Source organism: Pipra filicauda, unplaced genomic scaffold, assembly GCF_003945595.2.
Source record: "Pipra filicauda isolate LSUMZ 115617 unplaced genomic scaffold, ASM394559v2 scaffold74_size2892960_pilon, whole genome shotgun sequence".
NCBI lineage: Eukaryota > Metazoa > Chordata > Aves > Passeriformes > Pipridae > Pipra > Pipra filicauda.
The window spans coordinates 2,673,432-2,697,836 of record NW_024104920.1 but is presented as its reverse complement, the minus strand read 5'-3'; positions in this window follow the sequence as shown (position 1 = coordinate 2,697,836).

Sequence of the window (24,405 nt, the reverse complement as noted above, 5' to 3'; positions counted from 1 at the left end):
GAGCAATTAGGCAATACTTTTTCAGATACAATTTTAACCACACAGCTTAAATGATTGAAAACTTTCCTTTTATAATGGGTACAGGCACCTGTATAATGTCTGCTGAGCTGTTGGTTCCAGCTGCAGAGCTTGTGGTTACATGCAAACAAATCAGCCATTTCAGTCAGGTAAAAAGCATAATCAAAATGACTGGGCTGTCTCATATGATTAAGTTGAGGAAATGCAATCTGTGACTGAAGGGGATGGCTACAGGACTGCTCTTTTACTCCACATACATATCTGACATATTTTGCTTCAAATGACTAAGAAGATGGGCTGAAAAGGTTAGGTTCACTTCACCAAACATAGAAACATTACACCAAATTGAATTTCCTTTAGAGGCAACAGTAAGAATAGCCACTTTCAAAGTATGACTCACCACACTAGAGGTGTCTAGAATAGCTCACATAAGTTGTGTGCTAATAGTACCATTTTCTCTCTTTCGACTACAAACGTGTCATCTGACTAGTTTAGGTATAAACGTCCCTGCTGTAGTTGTTTAAAATGAATGGTAAGTGTATGTACAAACTGAAGGATGGTGTTGGAGAAATAGTGGGTTTGTTACTAGTGTCCATCTTGGGCCCCTGGACAGTGTCACAACTGCACTGACTATAGATATATGTGGTATGTGGCCTTTCCTTCCACATTGGCATTGAGATATCCTGGCTCCACGGCCCTTCAAGATATTACCTTGGTCTCAACACTGGGTTCACCTCTCAGCCAGACAGATTCCCTTTTTTACCATCTCCCCATCCACTTGTCCTCTTCTTCTGACACTGCTCCGCAGCTCACGGTGATGGTTTGCTCTCCTCAGCACTTCCAGAAGGTGGTATCTGCCACCATCCTGCCTTTTACCAAGCCCCTCCTTCTGAAATCTCCAGGCTGAAAGCCTTGCTCATGGAGACATGAAAGTTTTTCCCTTTCTTCCACTGATCAGCAAATACAGTTTCCACAGCAAAAAGTTCAGACCAAAAGCAGCAGTTCCTCCTTATCCCAAGTATGACTGTCAGTTCCATATTCCCACTCCTTCAGCAATCTTTTGTAGATTTTCAGTTTTGTTTTTGCTAACAGATCCAAAATGCATCCAGTCTCCATCCCTCCTTTTTCACACTCCTTTCCCCACTATCTCCTCCTATCCATTGCTGAGCTGCTTTGTAGACTTTTCTTATAAGGCAAGATTACAGCTCCAGCAAGACTACTAAGATAACTAATAACATATATATGCACATGCAGTGTGCTTCTTACTGAGGAAGGTCTGTGGGAAGATAATAATATCCTTTATTAGAACAATTAACACAGTTAGAAAAATTATAGAAATTTTGGACATATAGTTCTTTCCCTGAGATGCTGTTCAGGTTACATATTATTGATGATTTAATAATAAGAGGCAAAAACAACAGAGGTTTTACCGTTAGTCTTTGTTCCAGGACTTCCACACTCAACGACTTTAATAAACAATCAATGATGGTCTTTCCCACCTCCCAAGGAGTGTATAGTCAAAGATAATTAGTGTTTCACAAAAATAATCTCCTTCTTTTCCTTTTCCTTCCTCTCTAATTTGCTGTGATCTGTTAGCACAAGAGAGAATTAATGGTTTAATTTACACTTTAAGTCTTCCTTTCATAAATTCTTAATTGAATGTGAATTCCAGGAATGCAAGAAATGCAGATTGAGGATTTTCATCTGGAAACTTCAGGTAGAAAGGTTTCAGGCTGATAGGCATCTAGTGCAAATTAATACAGTTAAGAAGCAAAATCTGTGTGGAGTTATGTAAATTTATACTATATATATACCGATTTGTTTAGTTTGTTGTTGGTTGGTCATAGTTATGTTTGGTTTTGGTTTGGTTTTATTTTCTTTTTGTCAACTCTTCTCTTTGTAGGGTACTGTGTACATAGCTAAGCACTCACCAGCCAAGGGTATGGTTTTGTTCTGACACTACAAGAATCTGTCAAGTGGGTCTTTGATGTTGCTTTGGCCCCAGTTTGATGCTTCCGTTTAGTATTCTAGCAATGCTATGGCTTTTGCTTTGTCATGGTGGGGAAAGCAGGAACAAAGTGAACGTTATGAACCGGAAGGTGATCAGAACCTATACATGAAAAGACACAGGACTTTGTCTGGTTGATGGAATAGAAAGAGAGGGGAAATCAGATATGTTCTCTGTCATTTTTACATCATCTTCCTATTCTGTTCTCCATCAGTGCTTCATTTTCTTCACCCTTCATTTTCTTCATTTTCTTCACCCTATTGTTTCCCAATGCTTTTCACTGATGTTCTTTTCCTATGTAACACCAAGGCCAATGTGGAAAGGCAATGCAGACTGATGTGCTACTTGCAACCACAGTTCATTGTGCTGGTGTATTCTGCCCTTCTCCCACAGTGGGATGACTTGTCTGTTTCAAAATCCTGTCTGTTCCATGTGTCCTTTGTGGGTCCACTCCTGGATGTCCTATTTTCATTCTGTAGCTTTGGAATGCTCCCAGATCATGGATTTTGGTGTCTGCTCTAGCCAAGGTTCAGCTCCATGATGGGATGAGGTCCAGGGGCATACAAACCTTTCCATTTAGTACTGCTCAGCACGCAGTGGCAAACAATTGTTCAGGCTTGAAATGAGCTATGATGTTCTCCAAAGCCTCTCAGAGTATTCAAGTGGAGTACAAGAACCAGTTTGTCAGGTGTCCCACAGCCTGTTCTCATTCCATAGAATAATTGTTGCCCCTGTGGAATAATGATAGAGCCTTCCCATTGACAGCTCTTTGCTTCTGCACCAAGTCTGCATGTGCCTATTGTCAGAGACTCTGAACAGCCATATTGTGGGTGTGTGCTGCAATAAAAAATGGTAGCTCTGTTCCCAGCCACTACTAGTGATCCAGAGTCAAGTAGACCCACAGAGGAACTCAGACCTTTTTCTGGCTGTTCATATTTTGGTGTGATTTGTTTTGGTTTTTCCAAAAGTCTGACAATAACGGTGACATAGAGAAAATACAGATAATTTTAATATCAGGACACCTTTATTAACACCAGTGCTTTTCTTTAATTTCCACAGTCTTTTACTTTGCTCTCAACAAACCTCCTAATAGCAGCATTCACTGCACAATTACATATGAATACCCTGGTATATGTGTTGAATGCAGCAGGTGTCTTTGGAAACATGGGATGTTACAAAGCAATAAAGACTGTATTGTAGATAGAGAAATATAGCATGAAAACGGCATTTGCCGTTTTCCAAGTTGGTAACTTATTTGGTAACTTATGCTGAAGAATTCTTTCGCTGTGAGGGTTTGGGTTTAGCATAATTCCCCCTGTTGTTTCAGTAGGAGGCAATAGGAAGCCGAGCAACATATCAGGGTATATCACCACCTGAATTTGAACTTTCCAAGTAAACTGCTGCCACCTGATGCAAAGACTAACTCAAGGAGGAACTGTCACCCTGCACCATGTTGGGCTGCTGAGACACCTGCTCCCTGAGAGCATGCCTTGTACAATGTTCTGCTGCCTCACCTCACTTTTTCTGTGGCTCTGCAGACCCTCAATGAGACCGAAATGTTTATGTCCATCTACTCTTTGGCATGAGTTGGACTCACAATGCAAACACGAGAATTGAATTTTTAAAAAAATATTAAGTGCTAGCTTAACCTGAGAAGAATTTCCTGCTGGTTTGGAAAGGTTTGCCTAAAGTCAGCAGTAAGAGTTTCTCTAGAAAATGCTCCAAAAATATTTTTTAACAGAAAATATTAGGCAATTTATTTTTATGGGCTGTAACTATCTTTTTCAGTAAGAAATTTATTGTAAATAAATCTAGTTATCCTGGCATAAAACTAAGCACAGTGGCAAAGAAGCTGTATCTGTGCAGTTGTTCATCACTGACATATTAGACTTTTCTCTTTCATAAAAGAAATATACACTGCAATTGAAACTAAAACAAATCAGTAAATATTTCTGTCTGAGTGTAAGATTTAGAGCTATTTTTCCTCCAAGAGCTATAATTCAAACCCTCTTGTACATATGAACACTAATTTTTGTGCCATTAATTTTCACTATTCAGCTATTCAATTTTTTAAGAAATTTACATCTAAACTAATGACAACTGCCTTGTCTGAATACATGGTTCCACATGCTGCAGTTAAAAAGAGGAAGACTGTAGCATTGGACTGACAAAAGTTCCCATCAAACACTTCCACAAATCCCAAACTCATCCTTCTTAGTGCTATGACTTACCCAGTCATCTTGTCTCAAGCAAAGGCAGAAAGATAAGCATTCAGTTGTGTCCTGAAGGACAGTATTTAACATTGCTAACACTAAGCTAAAATTGATTTTTCATCTTTTTCACAAAAATTGGGTGATATCTTTTAACTTTGGAGATGGCATTGGATATAATGCCCTACCTCTTATCCATTAAAGACTGACACATTAAAATGTTTGGATTTCTGTACTTGTAATCACTATGTATAAAATACAAGCCTCTACAGACTCTGGATGACAGCCGTTTTACATAGATAGCTGAGGTAAATTTTTTATGAAAAAGAGCTTAATTTTAAATTCATAGTAAACAAAGTTGTTGACTGGAAAAGCACTGAATTTTAGATGGTATTCACAATGGGTAAACAAACTGGGTATTCAAAACAAAACCAAACTAAGAAAAAAAACTCTTGGTGTTTTTTAGTTGAAGCAATGCTCAGTGGAATATGGTTCTAAGATGATGCAGAGGTCTCCAGAATACAAATGGAAGTAGGAGAGCTATAACACACAAAAGCAACTAGTTTGCTTGTAGACTTGATGTGGCATCACTACTACTGCACTATTACTGCACTACTACATACCTGATTTGAAGTGTCTCTTCCCTGTGGTGCGGATGTGCATTGATGTGCAGTAGCTGAATTGCTGGGTCTAGATAGTTTTATTACTCCGCTGGTTTCAGATAGTTATTCATGGGAGTCAAAGTATCATAATGGAAGATGATCCCTGATCAGATGCACTATAATCTTTCATCTAGTATTGGTTAATAGATAAAGGACATTACAGAATGAATAAATAAGAGCAAAACACATTAAGCTAGATACATGTGTGTCAGATTGAAAAATTCTTTGTAGGGGAAATAGGCTTCTTAAGGAGATTATTTTTGTTTGTTGTGACATATGTTGCAAAAATACAAACAGGCAAGACAATGGCTGTAATACTGATTTTGTTGTTTGTTTGAGAGCGTGGTGAAAAGTCTGTCAGGGTCTCGAGGACACTAATATATCTTACTGGGACCTGATCAACTCACTTGGGCCTTTCATCCCCTCCCCTGCACCTGGGCCCAGGAGCCAGTTTTGTGAAGCCTTGGGCACCCATTCTCTGCCCACTGTGTCACAGGAGCAGTGGTCTCCAGCTAAGCCACAGTTATGCCTCTGCCTGGCCATGGGACCTGCTGATCTGGACTCTGACCTATGTGGGCTGACATCCCAGTTTGAGTTAGGAATGTTTTGGTCACTATGGACTTACCTGGGAGATGGCTGGTCTGTGTCTTACTCTGTTTGTTTTCAGACCCAACCTCAATCTTTTGATTGACTTTCCAGCTTGGCCATGTACCTGCTTCATCACCACAACTTGTCTGATGATCCAGACTCTTGGTTGAAGCTGGCTGCTCTCTCTGTACCTGCCATGCTCACCTCCCTTGGGTGCTGCAGGAGTATCCTACCATGCTAACTGGGCTATCAGCTCAGCTCCCTGGTTCTTTGGGAGCAGCCATCCCTCACTGCTCCCTGACAGCATGTTGGTCAAGCTGTGATATTTAGAAAGTGGTAAATAACAATAAAAACTTTGTTTACAAGATTGGATGTCTTTTTCCTCATGACATCAATATTTGAAGTTAAGGACTTGAAAGTGCATTTTCAATCACAATTACAGTGTCAGTACTGTGAAGTTATAATCATCATAAGAGCAATTGTTGCATAAATCCTGTTACAGAGGAACTCGTTTGAACCAATTCGTAGAAGAAAACTGTTCACTTGAAGAAGTAGAGCTTCTGCTATGAAGATCAAACCAATCAAAAGTTCAGGGTTTCTCCATTTACTTGCAGTTTGCATAGTAGTTTGGACATGATATGAACATAATAGATCATATGAAATATCCACATAGTAAAGCTGCTTGGTCATTACAAAAGTAGGTCAGGCTTCAGCCAGCAACCTCATCCATTCTCTCCAGCCATCCACGCCCCAAGGATATCTTCAAGATGAATATTACCAGTTTTTTTCTTCAAGCTAAACCTGAGTCTCAGCACTGCCAAGTTCTTGCCATCCCATCATTGCCAAGTCGGCCATGGAGCCCGCCACAGAGCAGTCACTGCTGACATTTTGCATGAGAGATCTAATTGGTTTCACTCTTTTATGCTGTGGGAGTGAAAGAAAAACAACAGCCCATTGCTCAATGTTTGCTTGCCTCTCCCCAAGAGGCACACAGATTAAATTTTTTAGATGCTCAAGGTACAGTTTTAATAACATCTTGCAGCTAAAGAAACTCCTCAGTTAGCTGTAGAATAGTGGCTGTTCATCAGTTTCACTCCCTCTTGCTGCTCTAGCTTTTGGCAAGATCACTATCTTCTTGCAGTGATGAAAGAGAATATTAAGTACATACATCAAAATGAAAGACATGATGTCTTTTTTTTATCTTACTGTTTATTAAGAATCTTCATCTCTGATTTATTAAGAGTGGTGCTTTTAATTGACAGTAGTGAAAATTAAATCTCTGTCATAATAGATCATATCAATATCTCCTTGTATCCAAGACTAAAACCTAAAAACCAATTTTTTACTTCCTGTAAGGAATACTGTGCTGCATGTTTTCATGTGGGAAGCTAGCCCCTTAGGCTATACTTGCAGGCTTAGAGTGGCAGTATAGAAATATGGGGTGATAATTCAGATATGGTGATACAATTAGAAGTCAAATAGAAATTTGAGAATAAGGCAGGCTGATGAGAGAATGCTATGAGAAAGACCGAGACATAATAAGGCAGATATGCAGAGAGGCAGGTGAAAGTCAGCAGTCTGGATCTTCACAACGTTACAGGAGCAATCCCAGCTCTTTCTGGTAACATTTCCCTTGTTCTCCTCTCTTCCCTTCTGGCACATTAAGACCCAGCCTTGTGCTGGTCCTAGGCCCTCATTCCTGATCAGCAACCTCCAAGTTTGCTTACCCTGCAGATAAGACTCAGCTTGGCAGATGACATCAGGTACTTCTTTGTATGAGCTTTTCACGCTGTAGGTGCACACTTGGTTCCAATACATGTTCTCTGGTCCCACTGCTGCTACATTGTAGGCAAAAGAGTCTTCTCTTGGGCAATTTGTACTTAGTTTAATCTTTTTGACGCAATAACGCAAGCTTCTGGTCACTGGTTTTGTCATTAAAAAAGAAAGAAAAATAATACAATCAAATGTTTAAATAAAAGCTTTTCGTTCCCAGGCTCAACTTCAGCCAAACACTTCCCTCCAATCCATGTCAAATTCCCTTATTTTCACTGTGGTTACATGCAGATGTTCCCAATGTCTTCTGTGAAGAGATAGGTAGCACAGGATGTTTGGATTGTGTGCATAATGGCTTTGGCCTGCTGCTCCATGCATATTAGTTTCTCTTTCCTAACTTCTGCTTCTTAGTGGCTTTCTTCTATTCTGTTGTGGGTCACAAAAGACTGCCCTCCCTTGAGGATGTCCTTGCCCTGGCACCTCTCAAATCAATGTCAGAGCTGGCTGAACCCAACGTGAACATTCCAGGAAGTTCTCAGCCTTCCCTCCCACACAGGCACTGCAGACTCTGCTACCTAAACCTGTCAGTTAAACCCAGCAGAGGAGGTTACTCCAGAACAGCATACTCCTATAGGGTACATTTTTGCTTCTCCTTTCTTCCTAGCTTTGTTGATGTCTAATTCATTTTTCCACAAACATCACCCTTAAGCTTTAATGGTCATCCACCCTCCCAGGTGTTCAGCTGGGAATTGAACCAAATGAAAGAGGAGGAAATTTACAGCAAATCCCAAAGACTGGGTTTTTTTGGCCAGGTATCCGTGCTACAGGCTGATTTTTAAGTGTTTACACACAATGGTATCTGAGTCATTAGCCATTTTCCATGTCTGATACTTAAAGTAGATATTTATGGTAACTTTATGGTGACAGCTTATTAAGGTGGGCCCTTAATGAACAGGCAGGGAGGACCTAGTGCAGAATACTGCAATAAATAAATGGTTTCAAGAACAAGTACTTATCATAGAGGGATCTCCAATAAGAACAGATTGTTCACAGAATCCTTGTGGCTTGATATGAATTGATTGAAGCATTATCATAGCCAAAATTTGAAAAAGAAAATTCTCCCAAAAGCAGATTATATAAAACATGTCTTAATGAAAATTTCATGCTGACAGAAACAGCCCATGGAATGCCATGCTATTTTCACTTTCATTCTTTCAGCTTTTAAAAGATATGTATTTACATATTCTGCCTTTTTCCACTGATTTCTTATACAGACTGACAATAAGACACAACTTATATATCCCTGTCTGCCTTGTCTTCGCTTTTGTATTTCATTTTGCCGTTGTGTTTGAATTGGAATAATCAACACTGGCATAGATTGTGTTTTCTGTTGCTTTTCATTACTCACCAAATCATTCTGGAGTGTTCTTTCCTAATTATTGAGTTTGATCTCTGCTTGGGGAATACGGCATTCTTTGCTGTGCTGTCCTGAAAATAATTGCATTTGCAGTGATTGTTTTCTAATAACAGTTCTGTAGAATAAGTGGTTTGGGGTCAAATTCAGCTTTATTTATAAGAATAAAAGAATTTGCCCAAATAATAATTGGGTAAGGACTTCATGTGTTGGATGATTACTTATAAAATATTTCTACAGCCTATGACAGCTACTGTGTATCTCCAGTTCTCCAGTACAATAATGAACAACCATCATGTCAAACCAAATATTTTAACATTGTCATGCAACTTGGGCAGCATAGTGCCTTGGTATGCACACGAGGCTTTCACAGATATACATGAGAGCTGATCTCTCAGACAGAGGAGAGATAGCTAGAATAAATGCTATTCTGTAAGATATGCCTTTTAAAAATTATTATGAGTTTTTAATTTATTTATTTTTTTTAAATTGTAATAGCAGCCCAAATTGATTGTGAACTTTTGACGACACTGAAGAGCTATTTGTTTTCCCCAAAGTATTCTCATTTATTTTATACTGGGAAGATTCAGGGTCATAGAAAGCTAATGAGAAAGAATGGGAGTATTTTAACTGGATCATCAGCATTTATTTGTGTTTTGAATAATACCCAGTAATTATGTGGCATTCAAGGTATTCCACTGGTTGATGCCTAGGTATCTTGCAGTGTCACTCTTCCTGACATTCATTTTGAGCAGAGTTCATAAAAATTTAGCCAAAGGCTTTCCACTGATATTATTGGTAGGTCTGAGCAAGTAAATCTTGCGTAGGACAAAGATACTCTCATCCTCCAGCTCCTTCTTATTCTTATGATATAAGTAACATTCAAAGCAATATTTTCCATGATTTATTCTTAATTTTTAATTTGCACTTTGTGGAATATTGAATATTTCAATACATGTTTTTTCCAAGTTTTCTCTAACACACAGGCTCCGTTCTTAATAATTTAGGCCATAACAGTGCACCAGTGTAATTATCCTAATATATCTTGTGGGTTTAATTATTGCTTTTTATATTCTCTAACCTGTAAGAGTCTAGCCTAAGAACTTTTAAAAATTGCTTCGAGGAATAATTTTTACTTCTGTGAGAAGTCAAGAATCAAGTATTATATTGAGTATTATACCTGGAGAATTATCATTCTGGAGAATTATTGAGACATGCTGTAAAATAAATAGGTAAAAATCAAATATTCTGGTTTTGAATACAGAAAATAAACCAAATGCAAACAGAGCTTCCAGGACTCGGTTCTTCAGGTGGTGTCAATCAGTCTGGTCAACTACTTACTAAATTCTGCACCATGTGGAGGCAGAATATCATCTGTCTCTTAGGCAACCGTCCTGGTTTCAGCTGGGATAGAGTTTGTTTTTGTAGTAGCCAGTACAGTGCTGTGTTTTGGATTCAGTATGAGAATATTATTGAGAACACACTGATGTGTGTAACACTGATGTTGCTATGCAGTGCTTACCTTAAGTTAAGGACTATTCAATTTCCCATGCTCTGCCAGTGAGGAGCTGCTCAAGAAGCCAAGATGGAGCACAGTCGGGACAGCTGATTCAAATAGGCCAAAGGGATATTCCATGCCACAGAACACCACGCCCGGAATACAAACAGAAGGGAGTTGTCTGGCAGACGCTCATCAGTTTTTGTAGACTAGCTGAGCATCGGTTGGTGAGCAATTGTACCATGCATCACTTGTTTTTCTTGGGTTTTAAATCTCTCTGTCTCCTTTTCTTCATTATTATTTTTAATATTGTTGTTATCATTAGCATTATTAGTATTAGGAGTGTATTTTACTTTATTTCAATTATTATATTGTTCTTATCTGAACTCATGAGTTTTTGTTTGATTCTCTTCCCCATCCCATGGGGTGGGGAGCGGAGTGAACAAACAGCTGTGTGGTACTTATTTGTTACCTGGGGTTAAACCACCACAGCAGCAACTGTCAAATTAATGTGCACATATGTACATCATGGCCAGTCTTCACAAACGAAGATTTGGGAAAGGTCTTTACCCTTTGAGCCTGTGCAGTGGATTTTTTAGGTGAGACACAGTGTGCGCTGAACTGAACCCAACCTTTAATCCTAAGGTTCATCTGCTGGGGCTGAGTGAGCTCGGACAGTGGCAGTGAGGTTACTCCTTTTATTTTGTTATACCACCTTTTACAAAAAGGAAGAAGACAGAATTTATCTCCAATTTTAGGATAAACAATTAAATGCTTCGGTATATCTTACCCAAGTAAACCTTCCAGTAACATAATTAACTAAAAAAATAGATCAACTAAACACAGTGGAAAATTATAAGGGCTGATTTTATTGTTACACGTTTGTCCTGGCATCACTTATTAGTGTAGTGGTCAGAGCCTTGCAGATTCTTACCAATCGTTATTCACCATCATGCGGGGTTTGGGCCCCAAACAGTGTGATATGTGATTCTAAATTCTCTTAATTGAGGCCAAAGTCTTCTTTGTCTCCTCTGGCACTTTATCTTTAGTTATCAGTCCTGCATGGACCTAAGATCATAAACTCGGCCTTTTTTAGCTCCCAACTTCATTCATAACTCCTGGAGATTCCCCAGTATCAAAAGCAATTTTTTGCTGCTTCCTCCTCTGTTTTATGGGTTATCCTATCAAGAGGGGCTTAAATCATATATTTCAGAGAATTTATAATGATTTTTAATACGTTTGTTCTTCAATGTAGATAAAGCAAGAGATTACAAAGGTCAATCAAAATAACAAACTTTTGTGTGCCTTTACTTTAATTTCTGTGCTATTTTATAGCATTCCCTGGGCTACTGTGGCAGTAATTTGCAGTGTCAAACTTCCTTGCAAAAGCAGTGCCCAACGAGGGACATTTCCCTTCTCTGAAGATGTTATGTATTTCCACTTATGCATCATCAAGCTTAAAAAACCCCCCAGTATATTAATATTTTTGTAGCAGAGTATATGGGGGTACAAACTCCTTCTTTGCTTAAGAAGGCCCTGGTTTGAATAGCATAATATTGAAGTATAAGACTACTCTATTGTCAGGAATGGCTAAGTGTAAACATATCTCCCCAAATCTCTTGCATCCTGTGAAACAATATGAAAGATTTCAGCTCTCCTCTCAAAATGGACTGAGGAAAGAAAATATGTTTGAAATTTGAAGAAATGTTGAGAAAAACATGAATCATGAGATGTTTTATACTGAAATATATTGAAGAAGCAAATGTTCTTTTATGTACCTCAACAAAAAGCTCATCAAATTTCACCTTTTCTGTTGTTGAATATTGTAAATATTCAAATTTGCAAATATTTCTGGTAAGTTTTGACCATGTCAGTTGCTCTTCACTGAATAATTTATTCAAATATAATTGAGAAAACAGATCAAATAAATTATGGGTTGAATTTTTTTTCAGTGTAGTCACTGGCCCTAAAACCTATCACAGGCTTTAATTTATAATACATGTAGTTCTGTATATAACAATTTAACAAGCACTGTGAATTACAGAAATGCAATTTTATCAAAGGCTTGTGGCAGCATCGTAAACCTCAAAAATGAGTCTCCAGCAGTTAGGAGAGACACAAGTATTCCAAAATGGAGCGATAGTCCCATAATTCAAAGCACACTTACATTTTAATTAATATTGGAATTTAATGTAATAGTAAATCTTCCTGCTTTTTCGCCACATACACTTATCCCTCCTCTTTCTACTTCAAGTCCCTCTCTGCATAACCACCTCTGTTCCTCCCGGTCCTGATGTTGTTCTGCCCAGCTCCCACTACACCCTCTCAGCACACATCAATGTGCATTGGGGCACAGTTAAGCTCCATCTAAGAAAAATGCTCATATCATATGCTCATATGCTCCCTTATGAAGCAAGGGAGTTCTCCTGCTGAAGCCAAAGAGACAACTACACACCTTGAACAGTGCTCAGGGGACTTTGAGACCACTTAGGGGATGCCTGGGTGATCCTATCATCATGCCTCTTTCCATATCCCTTTCACACATTGTGCACACACTATATTTCCGCTGTTATTTACGCCTGTGCTACCATTTACAGAAAAAAGGGATAAATTTTTCTCCCCCACCCCTCACACAGGCAATTGATTTTCAGTAAGTCTAACTAATTTTATCTTTGACTAATAAACATATGATTTAAAAAATAGAAGGCAGCTGGTTTTTCGCTGCCATTCAAAAAAGGTTATTTTCTCCCCTCTCTAAATAATTGTAGGTTTCTGAATATCTGTCATTTTACTCCTGACTGTCCAGGAAACATTGCCAATCTCAGGTTTTGAGTGTTTACATTGTCATTGTGCTCACAGAATTGTGAAAAAAGATTGGAAAGGAAATCATGTGCCCTGAAGCATAATAGTTTAAAAACAGAACTCAGTTCCACCACATAAAGTACACCTGTCTTGAACAGGTCAAGGAAAGCACTTTGACATTACTGACTTCTGAAAAAGTCAGGCCCCTCCTTCCCTATGCTTGTGTGATTTTTTTCAAAAAGTAGTTTTAATACTGTTTTGTGATGGGAAGTCTGAGGCACAAAAATGAGAAGGAATATACCCAGTTAGTTTAGAAGTTGTGTTTGGCACTCTAATTTTTCTCCTCCTGCCCTTTTTCCTACTCTTTAAGCCCCATGGTTGCCTCAGCCACTCTTTTTCTGCAGACTGAGGCCAAATATATTGGGAATCAACATGTGGTTTCTTGACAACAACTACAGAGCCCAACAATGTGCAGAAGATATTTCTTTCCATACTTAGAGTCACTTCAATTTTCTCTCAAAACAGAGAATTATCTTGAGGTCAGAACTGCCTGAACAGTTTAACTTTGTTTAGAAAATGTGTTCTTTGTACATCAAGTTTAACCACTAGTGGCAGTACTGCAGATACTTCCCTTGTGTTTTTGCTGAGCTCATTTCATGAAAGATTGTACGTAGTTAGTGCTTTTACTTTGAGAATGTGTCAAGTTGGCAAAAATAGCATCCCAGGTTTCTCTCCTTTGTAGCTTTCTAGTTAGGAGAATTCATCTTCTAATCAGCAGATTTTAACAGAACTCAAGCTTCTGTGAGAGTGGCAGACTCTAATATGACTCAGCTTCCAGATCAATAAAATTACTGTCGATAATGAAGGTTATCTTCTTTTTCATTCTTCAGTATTCCAATTTTGCTTACAGTGTTGAGTGCTTGGAAAGTGTCAGTTCCTATTCTAAAGAAATGATGTATTTCCTTTAAAATAATCTGAGCTCTGTCTAAGCACTGGTCATTGTAGATAAATGTAAAGATAAGACTTCTGGGTGATGAAACTGTCTGGGTTTGACAGAGACCAATGTTCTGATCTAAGCTGGGCCTATCTTGAGTGGCTGGAACCAGGTGACTTCTCAAGGACTTTTACAAACTGAGCTGCTCCATGAGTCTATGATACTCTTCCCTACTAAGAAAACTGCTTCCTCTCAATGACACCAGTCATCTTGATGCTGGTTCCTGTGACTGCATAAACTCAACATTTTTCATTGTGGATGAAGCTTACAGTACAGCATCACTGCATTTAAAATACATAAAAAGAAGATACTCCTTTTTTTGAAGATACTCCTTTTTTATGAAAACAGTTCTTGGTACCACCCATACGAATAAAGTTCCTTGTGTTTGTGATAGAAAAGATTAAATGAACAGTGCTTCATTTTCTGAAGAAAAAGATTCAGTGAACTGAACAGGAGCAGTACTGACTGAAAGGACAAGAAGATATACATGTTTGTCATAGGACTCTGGAAGCATTTAATCAGTTCCTCTATCCTGCCTTTTCTCTCTCACAACAGGAAAGACTTCAGAGAGAAATACTATAGCAAACAGATATATAAACCCTTAATGACAGCAGTGGGTCTTATTTCTACAATGCACTCCAGGAACACTATTCCCACCTTTAGCAATTTTTGGTGGTTGATGTTTTTAAAAATATTCCTAAGGAAAGGTGTTGTGCTTTGCAATATCAAAGTTCATCAGCACCAGGCACTGTGAGAGTAGATTCCAGCTGCCAATGTGTGAACTTTTAGTCTTCTGAAGCTGTTTTATCTTCTAACAGAGTTTTGTTCCCTTCATGTCCCTTTTCCCAGCTTTTTTTAGAGCCCCTTTTCGGTCATATAAAATGCAATTTCACAAACTGACTGGTGGCAGACATTGAATCCTAAGGCTCTTCCTCTCAGAAAGGCAAAAATAAAGTGGAGCGTTCACTCCCAAAAGCCCCTAAACTGCCATAAAAAGATTTTGACTGTGTCAGCTCTCTCTTATCTATTGTATTTTTAAAATAGTATGCCAAGTTATTTCTTAAAAGGGTAAGAAAGCTCTCAGGCATTTTAACCTTCTTGACAAGGTAATGTCTGTTGCCATTAACAGATGTTTTGAGTGAAATTTATGACATTCAGTCAGGGATGGGGCACCTGAGAGAAAGCCAAGAATATAGGACTGTCTGGCCCTGGAACCCGGCTTCTGGCAAGGCAATCATGCCTGGCTTGCCTAAACATGGAGAGGTAAAGCACAGAGGTTGAATCATAATGTATCTCTTGATACATTAGGCTCCAGTTTTGATGAGAACCATGAGATATTGCAATGTTACCATTAAATCACATTACTAACATTGTCAGAAAAAGGGCACACATTCACTGGCAAAAACCAGAACAAAATGAAGTTCAAACATACAGCCCTACCGCACCCGTCTGTTGAAATATTTAAGCCTCAGCATCATTTCAGCTGTTGAAGAGGTCAGGAACAGAAACAACTGTTTTTTTCCAATAAAACTATTCAGTTGAATTCAGACTTTCAGATCAAGAAAACTCACTGTTACATCAAGACCACTGGACCTCTGTGTATGGTTAGACTCCTCAGAGCCCCTTCTCAAGAACAGACTTACCAGCTATGTTATGAAGCCTGTGTTAAAAGCCCAAGTCCAAGACCCAGAAAGCTCTAAAGGGACAGAGATGAAGTTTCTCTCAACTCCTTTTAAAGGGCCTTAATTTGCTTACAAGGACAAGAAAATCCAGCACAGGCAGGTATGAACATGTTGTATGCCACAATCAGCAGATTTCTTAAACTGAACTGTTCCTAAATTCATTGGAAACACTTTCAGGCTGCTTATGTAATGTAATGTAATGTAATGGCCAGTCTTCGCGAGCGAAGATTTGGGAAAGGTCATTAACCCTTCCAGCCTGCGCAGTGGATTTTTAGGTGAGACACAGCGTGCGCTGAACTGAGCCCACCCTTTAGTCCTGAGGTTCATCTGCCGGGGCCGAGCAAAGCTTGGACAGTGGCAGTGAGGTCCCCAGGATGTAGGTTTGTTTAGAGTGACCTTCTCTTAGGTGGATTGCCTTCCACGGCTGACGAGCTCCACCTGCCCAGGGGGCCGGGAATCGAACCCGGGTCGCAGCGGTGAGAGTCAGACACTCTAACCACTAGACCACCAGAGGCTGCTTATAGGCATAGGTTAAAAGCACCAGCCCATGGGGTCCTCAAGCTGACATTCCTTCTTGTAAGTGAAGTCACAAGTTAGAGATAGAAAACGTAGCATCCTTGAAGAAAAGGGTAATGTTTTCAGAGCCGGGGTGACAAAGAAACCATTGGACCATTAGTCTGCAAATGATAAAGAAATTACTCTAAAAGATTATTGCTTAGCATTGTCACAGGCTGTAACCTGGTCCAACAGCATTAAACTGTGGTGGTCACTGGTGGCTGATTCCTTAGATCAGTCTAATGGAAGCAGACAGCAGTAAAGCTATGACTATGATGCCCTCTAAGCTGGGATCCAAGTAGGAAGCAAAAAGGAGGAGCAAAAGTGTGACATTTGCATAAACACTAAATTAGAAAAGAATGTTAAATATTAAGCTGAATCTATACAAAGGAAGTAAAATGGTAATTTAAGAGATTTGTGGTTCAGTTAAGAACTCTGCAAATTACTCTATTAATGCTAAATTGGGGTGAAAATAGGTCTAATATATAGTAATGAAGCTGAAGTTTAGCCTGCAGAGTTAAATGGGCAAGCCTGTCATTCCGTGTTAGTGTGAGCGGAAATCAGGGGGAACAAAGGATGGATAGACAAAATGATAACATTGACAGACAAAAGCTGTAGCAAGCTGTTCACTAGAAATTCAATCTCTGCTGAGCAAACACATCATTGGCTTGCTCTGAAAAGCTCACAGATTCCCTGCCTTTCACCTTTTGGATAGGAAGACATGCTGGCCAGCTGCCAACTACTGATTCAAGCGCTTTATCTGGGAGTACGACAGCAATTCAGCCAGGAACAGACAAGGAGTTTGTATGGATCCAGAAGACAGTCTCTATATTTTTCCTGGGGATTTCTCAGTTGACCCTAACTAATCTCTTACTTGATTTGCATCCCTAGAAACCTTTCTTTGAAGAAAATTTGCTCACCAGAGGAAACTGTCCAGACCATCACAGATTGGAGAGACAGTCACTGAAGGGAAAAACCCAATTTTTGCTGACCAATGGAAATTCATGGAATCTTCTCTAAAGCCTTATAACAACATGTATTTTTAGGACAGCAATGTACATAGCATACAGGACCAAATCTGGCCATCCTCATGAAGGGCTCCCTGGAGAACATGGAGGATTTTGCTGCACATTTGGATGGGCTTTTCCTGTTCTTCCTCAGCTCCTTGTGCTGCCCAAAGCAAGCATTTGGTTGGGATAAGAAAAGACATCCAATTTTTTCTGCAGAGAATCATCCCCAAAGGTGAATCAAAATAAAATAATGTCCGAGTGACCGAGTGGAGCCATGTCAGTGCTGTGTGACAGTGGGAAGTACCAATGATCATCTGTATGGACCAGCATGAAGGGCAGAGGGGACAAAGGGACGCTAACGCACCCTCTTCCTGGTGCCTTAGGGTAGGGAAAGGCAAAGAGCTTCAGAACCTCTGAAGAGGCTCTGAGGAGCCTGGGATTAAGTGCCTACTGCTTGAAAACAGTTAAATGTTGCTCCATTTTTTTAATCCTTAGGGTACTGGTGGGAGTTGTGCTACTTGACTTCTGTTTCTGCTTTGAACACATGGCAAAATTCACATCCCTTGGTACAAAACTCTGCCTTTACTCTTCCTCCACCTGCTTCTCTTCACTTACCTGCAGGCAAGGTCTGATTAAATCATAAAACAACACATCAAAATAAATCTACCGTTCAAGTGGTAAAACAGCCAGACTTGGGTTTTGAGTTAATATAGAGCATGTCTTATATTAAGCAATTAATTTGCTTATTTGCCTTATGTCATCATCCTGATCTGGATATCTGAACAGGTTATATAAGTTAGTAAATGTTATTTTCCTTCCAAACTTCATGCCTCTTTCCTACACTTGCACTGATGTGCCGTATTTTCCTAACCTCGTATTTAGAAGTGCCAAAAAAAGAATATTAAATTTGTATGACCTTTACCATTCACAAACACAAATTAGGCTCATGTTCTTTGCACTGGCATTTGAAATTAATTATTTGGTCTGCACTGACAACTGTGTAGGGGAGAGATAAGGCAACAATGCAGTATTGATGGAAAAATGAGCTTAATAATATTAAAAAGCTTTCTAGATAAAAAGAGCATATAGCAACTCAGTCTCCTTGAGATCACGGCTTAAGTTTTTGTCCTCCCTGAAGTGATGTTTGGAAGATGCAATCTGCTGTCTTTGTTTTCCAATCCATGAAGGATGTATAATAAAAGAAAATAAGATGTCAGCAAACAGGAGGTGCCCCCCTCAAACTTCTAAATACCTGTAATTATATGCATGCACACCAACAGAGCTTTCTATTTGTTTTAAATATCCAAATGCAAACTGTTGGAGAGACTCTGTGTATGTGTGTGTGTTTGAATTAAATATGCTAGGTAAAAAATATCACAACGATAACATATATAAAAAAAAATCTTCTGCTCATACAATAGTTATAATAATGCTTTGACCAGAGCTGTAGGCTGCCACATCTCTTGGTTGAGTAAATGTGTCTCTTATGTCAAAGATGAGTTCCTGAGACTGGCATTCTTTTTGGTCTGATTTCCTAAGGAAATGTGTGCATGTTCCTCTGGTGCATATGACAACAACCTTTCTTTTAAATCCATCATTCCATAGAGGCAGACAGATGTCTCAGACATAATAATGACCTGCAAAGCTGTTCAAGGTGAGGGGCTACTTGGAGAAGAGACTCCTACTACTACTGCTCTCAATGAGCTGAGGACAGGCAGCACTCACTGCTTCTCCAGGCTGCCCAGCTCAGCAGCCTGACCCTGCATGAAGGATTGTATGAAGGCCCACAGCACACACGTATCCATCCACAGCTGGTTGGCAGCAAGGGGTGGGGAAAATATCTGGGGGTAGCAAAAGGGAATGTGTAGGATACGTAGAGTGCTCCCTGAGGGGTCTGGGAGGCATAGGAGAGCGGTAGGAAATATCACTGCTCTAGTACTCAACTTGCAGAGTTTGGCTTCTTAACAAATATCATTTTCCCCCATTCTTCTCACCACCCTACCACTCCACGAGAACCTTCCTACAGCCACCTGAGTTGTTGCCCATCTAAGATGTATGTTTTATCTCTTTTTCTGACAGAACCCAGCTATTTCTCCTCCCTCCATTTTTTAAGGAGACGATATCTGTGAGCCCAATTTTGTTTGCCTTCATCTCCTCTGTAACTATCAAACTTCATGGCTGATTTCAGTTAAAGGGTGGGGGGAGAAAGGAAACCTCAAAAATGTGAAATTTTTATATCTTTAATGAAATTTAGCTGCAGGGGAGTAGAGAGATGTCTTTGAGATATCCTGACCAAGGAAAGGCATTACATGTCACATCCTCAAACAGGGGAAAATCTGTAAGTTAATGAATGACGCTTTATCACTGCCTTGGTGTAGAAAAGTTCCCACCAGAAACCCCAGTCTGGCCTGAGAAACTAACCTGAACTGGACCCTGCACTCAGAGGACAGAGGATTTCTTCACAAAAAGTTGAGACATAGTTTATTGTAGGGTAGAATACACGATGCGTTTTCTTTTTTAGAGCACTTTTCATACTTTTTTATTTTGCTTCCCTTGATTTGAAATGAATCATTCAATCTGTGTCACTTGTCCACGTTAGACAGCACCAGTTTGATTTTGTTTGATGCAGCAGAGAAGGGAAGCAGCAATGGGATGTGACATGCACTTTATCTTGAGTATTATTTGTCTCTACAAGAGTTCGGTGAGATAAAACCACTGAAAGGACTGTTGTAAAGGATAGTCATTACTTTGTAAGTGCTTACGCAAATGTGTTGGAAGATTACATTTGGGAAAAAGCTTTTCAGGCTCCACACACATTTTCTCTTTGAGAGCCGAGTTAATCAGAGCACACTGACAGATGGGTAGCGATGAAACAAATTTACAAGTTAGAGGTTTGGTGACTGACAGACAAAACACATAATACACAAAAATGCACAATATATGAGAACACTTTCCAAAAATTTACAGCACTTTGGTTAGGGATGAGAGTATAATTCCAGATTTATCTATTACAAAATCCTCTCGTAAAGTATTTTAGTTCAGTGCTACTTATTTTATTGAACAAGTCAGAGAGTATTCCTTATCTTAAGAGAATAATGGGTTTATGGGTTTGAGGAGAGAGGAGGGAGAGCACTAGGTTTTTCTTGGTAAGTGTCAAAATCCCAGGTAGACCACAGCAGTCAATATCACCATTCTGTAATAACTGAGAAATTGTCTTGGAGAAACTGGAGGGAAAAATTAAATGGGTGCACATATATGAAATTATAAAATCGGGCATTTTCTATTTACCGGAGATCTGCAACAGACTTAAGAATGGTAAAAGGAGGGGAATTTTTAGGACTAGCATAAGTAGATCTATTCTCTCAGAGTTGCATGAAAGCCACTTGTAGTGGTATTTATGGTGTAATACACCATTTACAGTCTTTTCTCTGAGCATTAATTTTTTTCTGGAGAACAATGAGAGTGCTTCCTTTTGACCTTGACTGAAACTATTAAGAACTTGGTATCAAGTGTTATGTATAACAGCCTCAATGTTTAATGTTGAATAATTTCTAAAAAGTCCTAAAATTTTTGAAGGCTTGACAGCGTTTCAACAATGAGATAGAAAATGGTGAAGCACAGCAGTAAGTTGTTATCCCTATTTTGTGTTATACCTACACTTTGTGAATTCAGGCCTTAACATTTCCTGGTAACTCTCCATAGTATATTCACTTTTCTCCCTAGAAAAGCTTCAGCACCCTAGTATTTTTTTTAGTATATCTCCACTTTGCAAAAAATGTCTATTTAATCAAACAGTAAAAAAAATTATACTATACAAGAGAGCTGACATCCAGCCAGAGAACTCTAAATAACAAACACTTGAAGAAGTACTTGTTACAGTCAGATATGTTTGGAAATAGCTCTTCATAAACGAAATAATAAAAGCCATAATCAGTTCACAGATAATTCTCAGATAATTCTCCAGCAGGTCAAATCTGATGAACGAATTGTTCATGAAGGTTGTTTTGATGAGCTATAATTATGTGAGCAAAATTCCATCATTTTTTGTCTTCTGATTGCATGATAATCACGTAAAAGGAAGAGAACAGAAAGGAGATAAAGTTCTTGCAGTCAGTAAGAGATGTTGTATTGATTCTAAGTTGTTGCTAGGTAAATAATTAAACCATGATTTCACTGTTGGTTTTAGTTGTCTGCTGTGTGTAAAGGTTACTTAGATGCATAATTGAAAAATTAATTAATATATTTCTGCCACTGCTCGAATAATGGAAATCCATAAAGATGAAATTACTATTGTGGTTTGAAACCACTCATTAATGATCCATCTCAGCTTCAGAAAATTTCTCAGAAGTCTAATGGTCCTGACAGATCAGACCATCTTTCTTCTTTTTTTTTTTTTTAAATTCTACACCATAGTTGCTGCAAGAAATAGATATCTATGAATGGATGGTGTAGCTTAATCAGCCAGATGTAAACATGCTGATTTTCACCAGGGCTATATCTATTCTTGCTGCCCCACCTCAACACAACTCTTGCCTGTCTAGATCAAAAGCATTAGCTGTCCACATACACTGCACCAAGGGAAGGGCAATGATGAACAACCTGAGGATTTCACACAGTGGTTATGAATGAAATCTGTTATACCCTTTTCTTTTCCACAATAAAATTTAGCTGCAATGTGACATGTACCTACAAACTGAAGGAAAAAGACAAAAGGTAGGAAAGGTGTGAATAGCAAAGCCTCTGAGTAATTAGCATGGTAATACCTGAGGCATATTTGTTCACACCACATCCGTGCTAATTGCCCATTTACCAGGCTAATTTAACATCAGTTATTTCTGGGTTCATTCCATCATCAGTACATTTCTCTTGTTACTAGGCTACTGTAATTTCAATATCAACTGTATTTTGACTTACATAAGCTTGTAACCCTTCAATATCCACAGGGGAGCACAGTTTGCTGGGAATTTTGCAGTTTAAATGTCTTATATATAAAAACTGTGGAATTTCCATTTCAGATTCCAACATGCCCATTTCAAAGACACCTGTTACAGTAACTCCTGATTACCACGTGATTGCCCAACACAGATTTGACAGTTCTGTTTTCTGTAGATTGCACACTATTTAACTTCCCTGAAAATTCAGTCATTCAAAAAGGTATCCCAGTCATTAAAGCAATTAGTTTCTTCTGTACATTTGAATGGTTGTTGTAAATGAGAATTAGAAAGCATAAATTATATTGCATTGTGCAGTAGAACTTCATTTGCAAGAAGATTAACTAATTGATCTGGTATGTCCTTTCTAATTTTAATGTGTATGCTTCTGTAATATTTATAGATATTGGTATTTTTCGTCATTTACCAATAGGACTACAAAAAGTATTGTAGCTCTTATCTAAAAGATTTTGTAGGATACAGGATACTTTTTAGGGGGGAAATAAATGTTACTCTTCACATTTATGACAGTAAATGAGAGATTTCTAATGATTTTGATATCAAAACATGATGCTTTTTTTTCAGGCTGTGAATGGAAATCTGTAGTGGTTTGAACCTTGTTTTCCCCAGAGGCTAAGAGAAGTGGTAGACCCCAAGGGGTGGAAACCCCTGGAAGTTTTGAAGTTCTGCCCAATGGGCGCTCCTGCAGAAATGTAAACATACCACAACCAGACCGGAAAAGAAGAGTTGTAGTTTTTTGGTTGGTAGGAGAGGTGGCCATGTTGTAGAGCCACGAGGAAGGGGCTCTGAGCCCCTTGGGGCCTCTGGCCCCCTTCCCAGCCCCTGGCTGGGGGGCTGCAGGGACCTGGAACAGCATAAAGCTGGGCTAGGTGCCTGTAGTATGCCGGGAGATGTTTTTCTCCATGGGCACAGAGCAGCAGCCGACGCTGACCAGAGAAACAGTGGCAGAGAGCCAGAGATAAGAACCTGAACTGAAGAAGCAGCAGAAGCAACATGCAGCACTGCAGAGGAGACTCCTGGAAGGAGAGTTGAAGAAAGGAGAGCCAGCAGCTGAGAGCTACAGAGTTCTTGGGGGTAAGACTGATACCAGATCCCCAAAACTCCTTTGAGACCTCCTGGAAGGAGGAAGAGGATGGACTCTTACTTGAAAGAGCCTTGAAGTGCGACATGCACTGTAGAAAGGAGCTAGAGAGCTCCGAGAGGAATGCAGGGGGAGTTGACCTTGGCTCTCCCCCCCTCGCACTGCTGCCACGGTGGCAGCCTGAGAGACAGGGCACAGAGGCCCTGCAAGAGATACCAGACCGTCACGAAGACTCCCCTGTGTCTTCGTGATATGACGTGGTGAAACGACCTTGTCTGGGGTTACGAAGTCCACGGAAGACCCCTCGGTTGTGAGGCGATGGGGCCGGGGGAGCTTGAATACCTCCCTCGTGGACGCTGGCAGAAAGCCAGCTATCAGCTGCTGCATGAGATGAGAAGAAACCTGCTGCCTCAGAAGATGCTGCTGTTCAGAGACTGGAAGGGATCTGTCCTTCTTTCCCTCCTGGACTTTTATTTGGAGGGGAGAAGAGATCTGATCCATTGTAAATACATATGTCATGGTAAAGATAGTTTGTGATCATGTGTACAATGTGATATGGTATTTATTTGTACAGTCATTGTAATATATTTCCCTTTCCCCCACTTTGGAGTCTGGTGTGTTTTGTCTGGAAAAACCTCTCTCACATTAGGTTGAGATGTGGGAGGGGGGATGGAGCTAGGGAATTGGATTTTTGGGGCTATCTCAAACCATGACAAAATCTTAGCCATCCTGAAAACCTAGAAACAAGAGGAGGCCAGTGGATTTCTCAGAGGAGAAAATGACTTACCAAACAATGCCCAAACTGGATGGACTCACTTGGCATAATAACTGCTCTGGGGTTTTCGGGACATAAACAAACATAAGGGCTCCAATGCAGTGTAAGCATGATAGGTTGTCTCATTGATATTTCTCAGTGTTGGCTCCATGCACGGTTGCTTTTTGCTGTAATCAATGATTGGTGAGAAATACCACACACACGTACCTAACATTACCTACTGAGCATGAGAATATGTGTTTCTTTCTTGCATGCTCAAAACTGAAGAAGAGATGAAAAGCTCAGAATGGATCCAAAAGCAGACTGGAATGGATCCAAAAAATGGATCCAGATAGTTTACTTACATATCAGGCCAAGTACATCCTCCTGCAAACACAAAACTT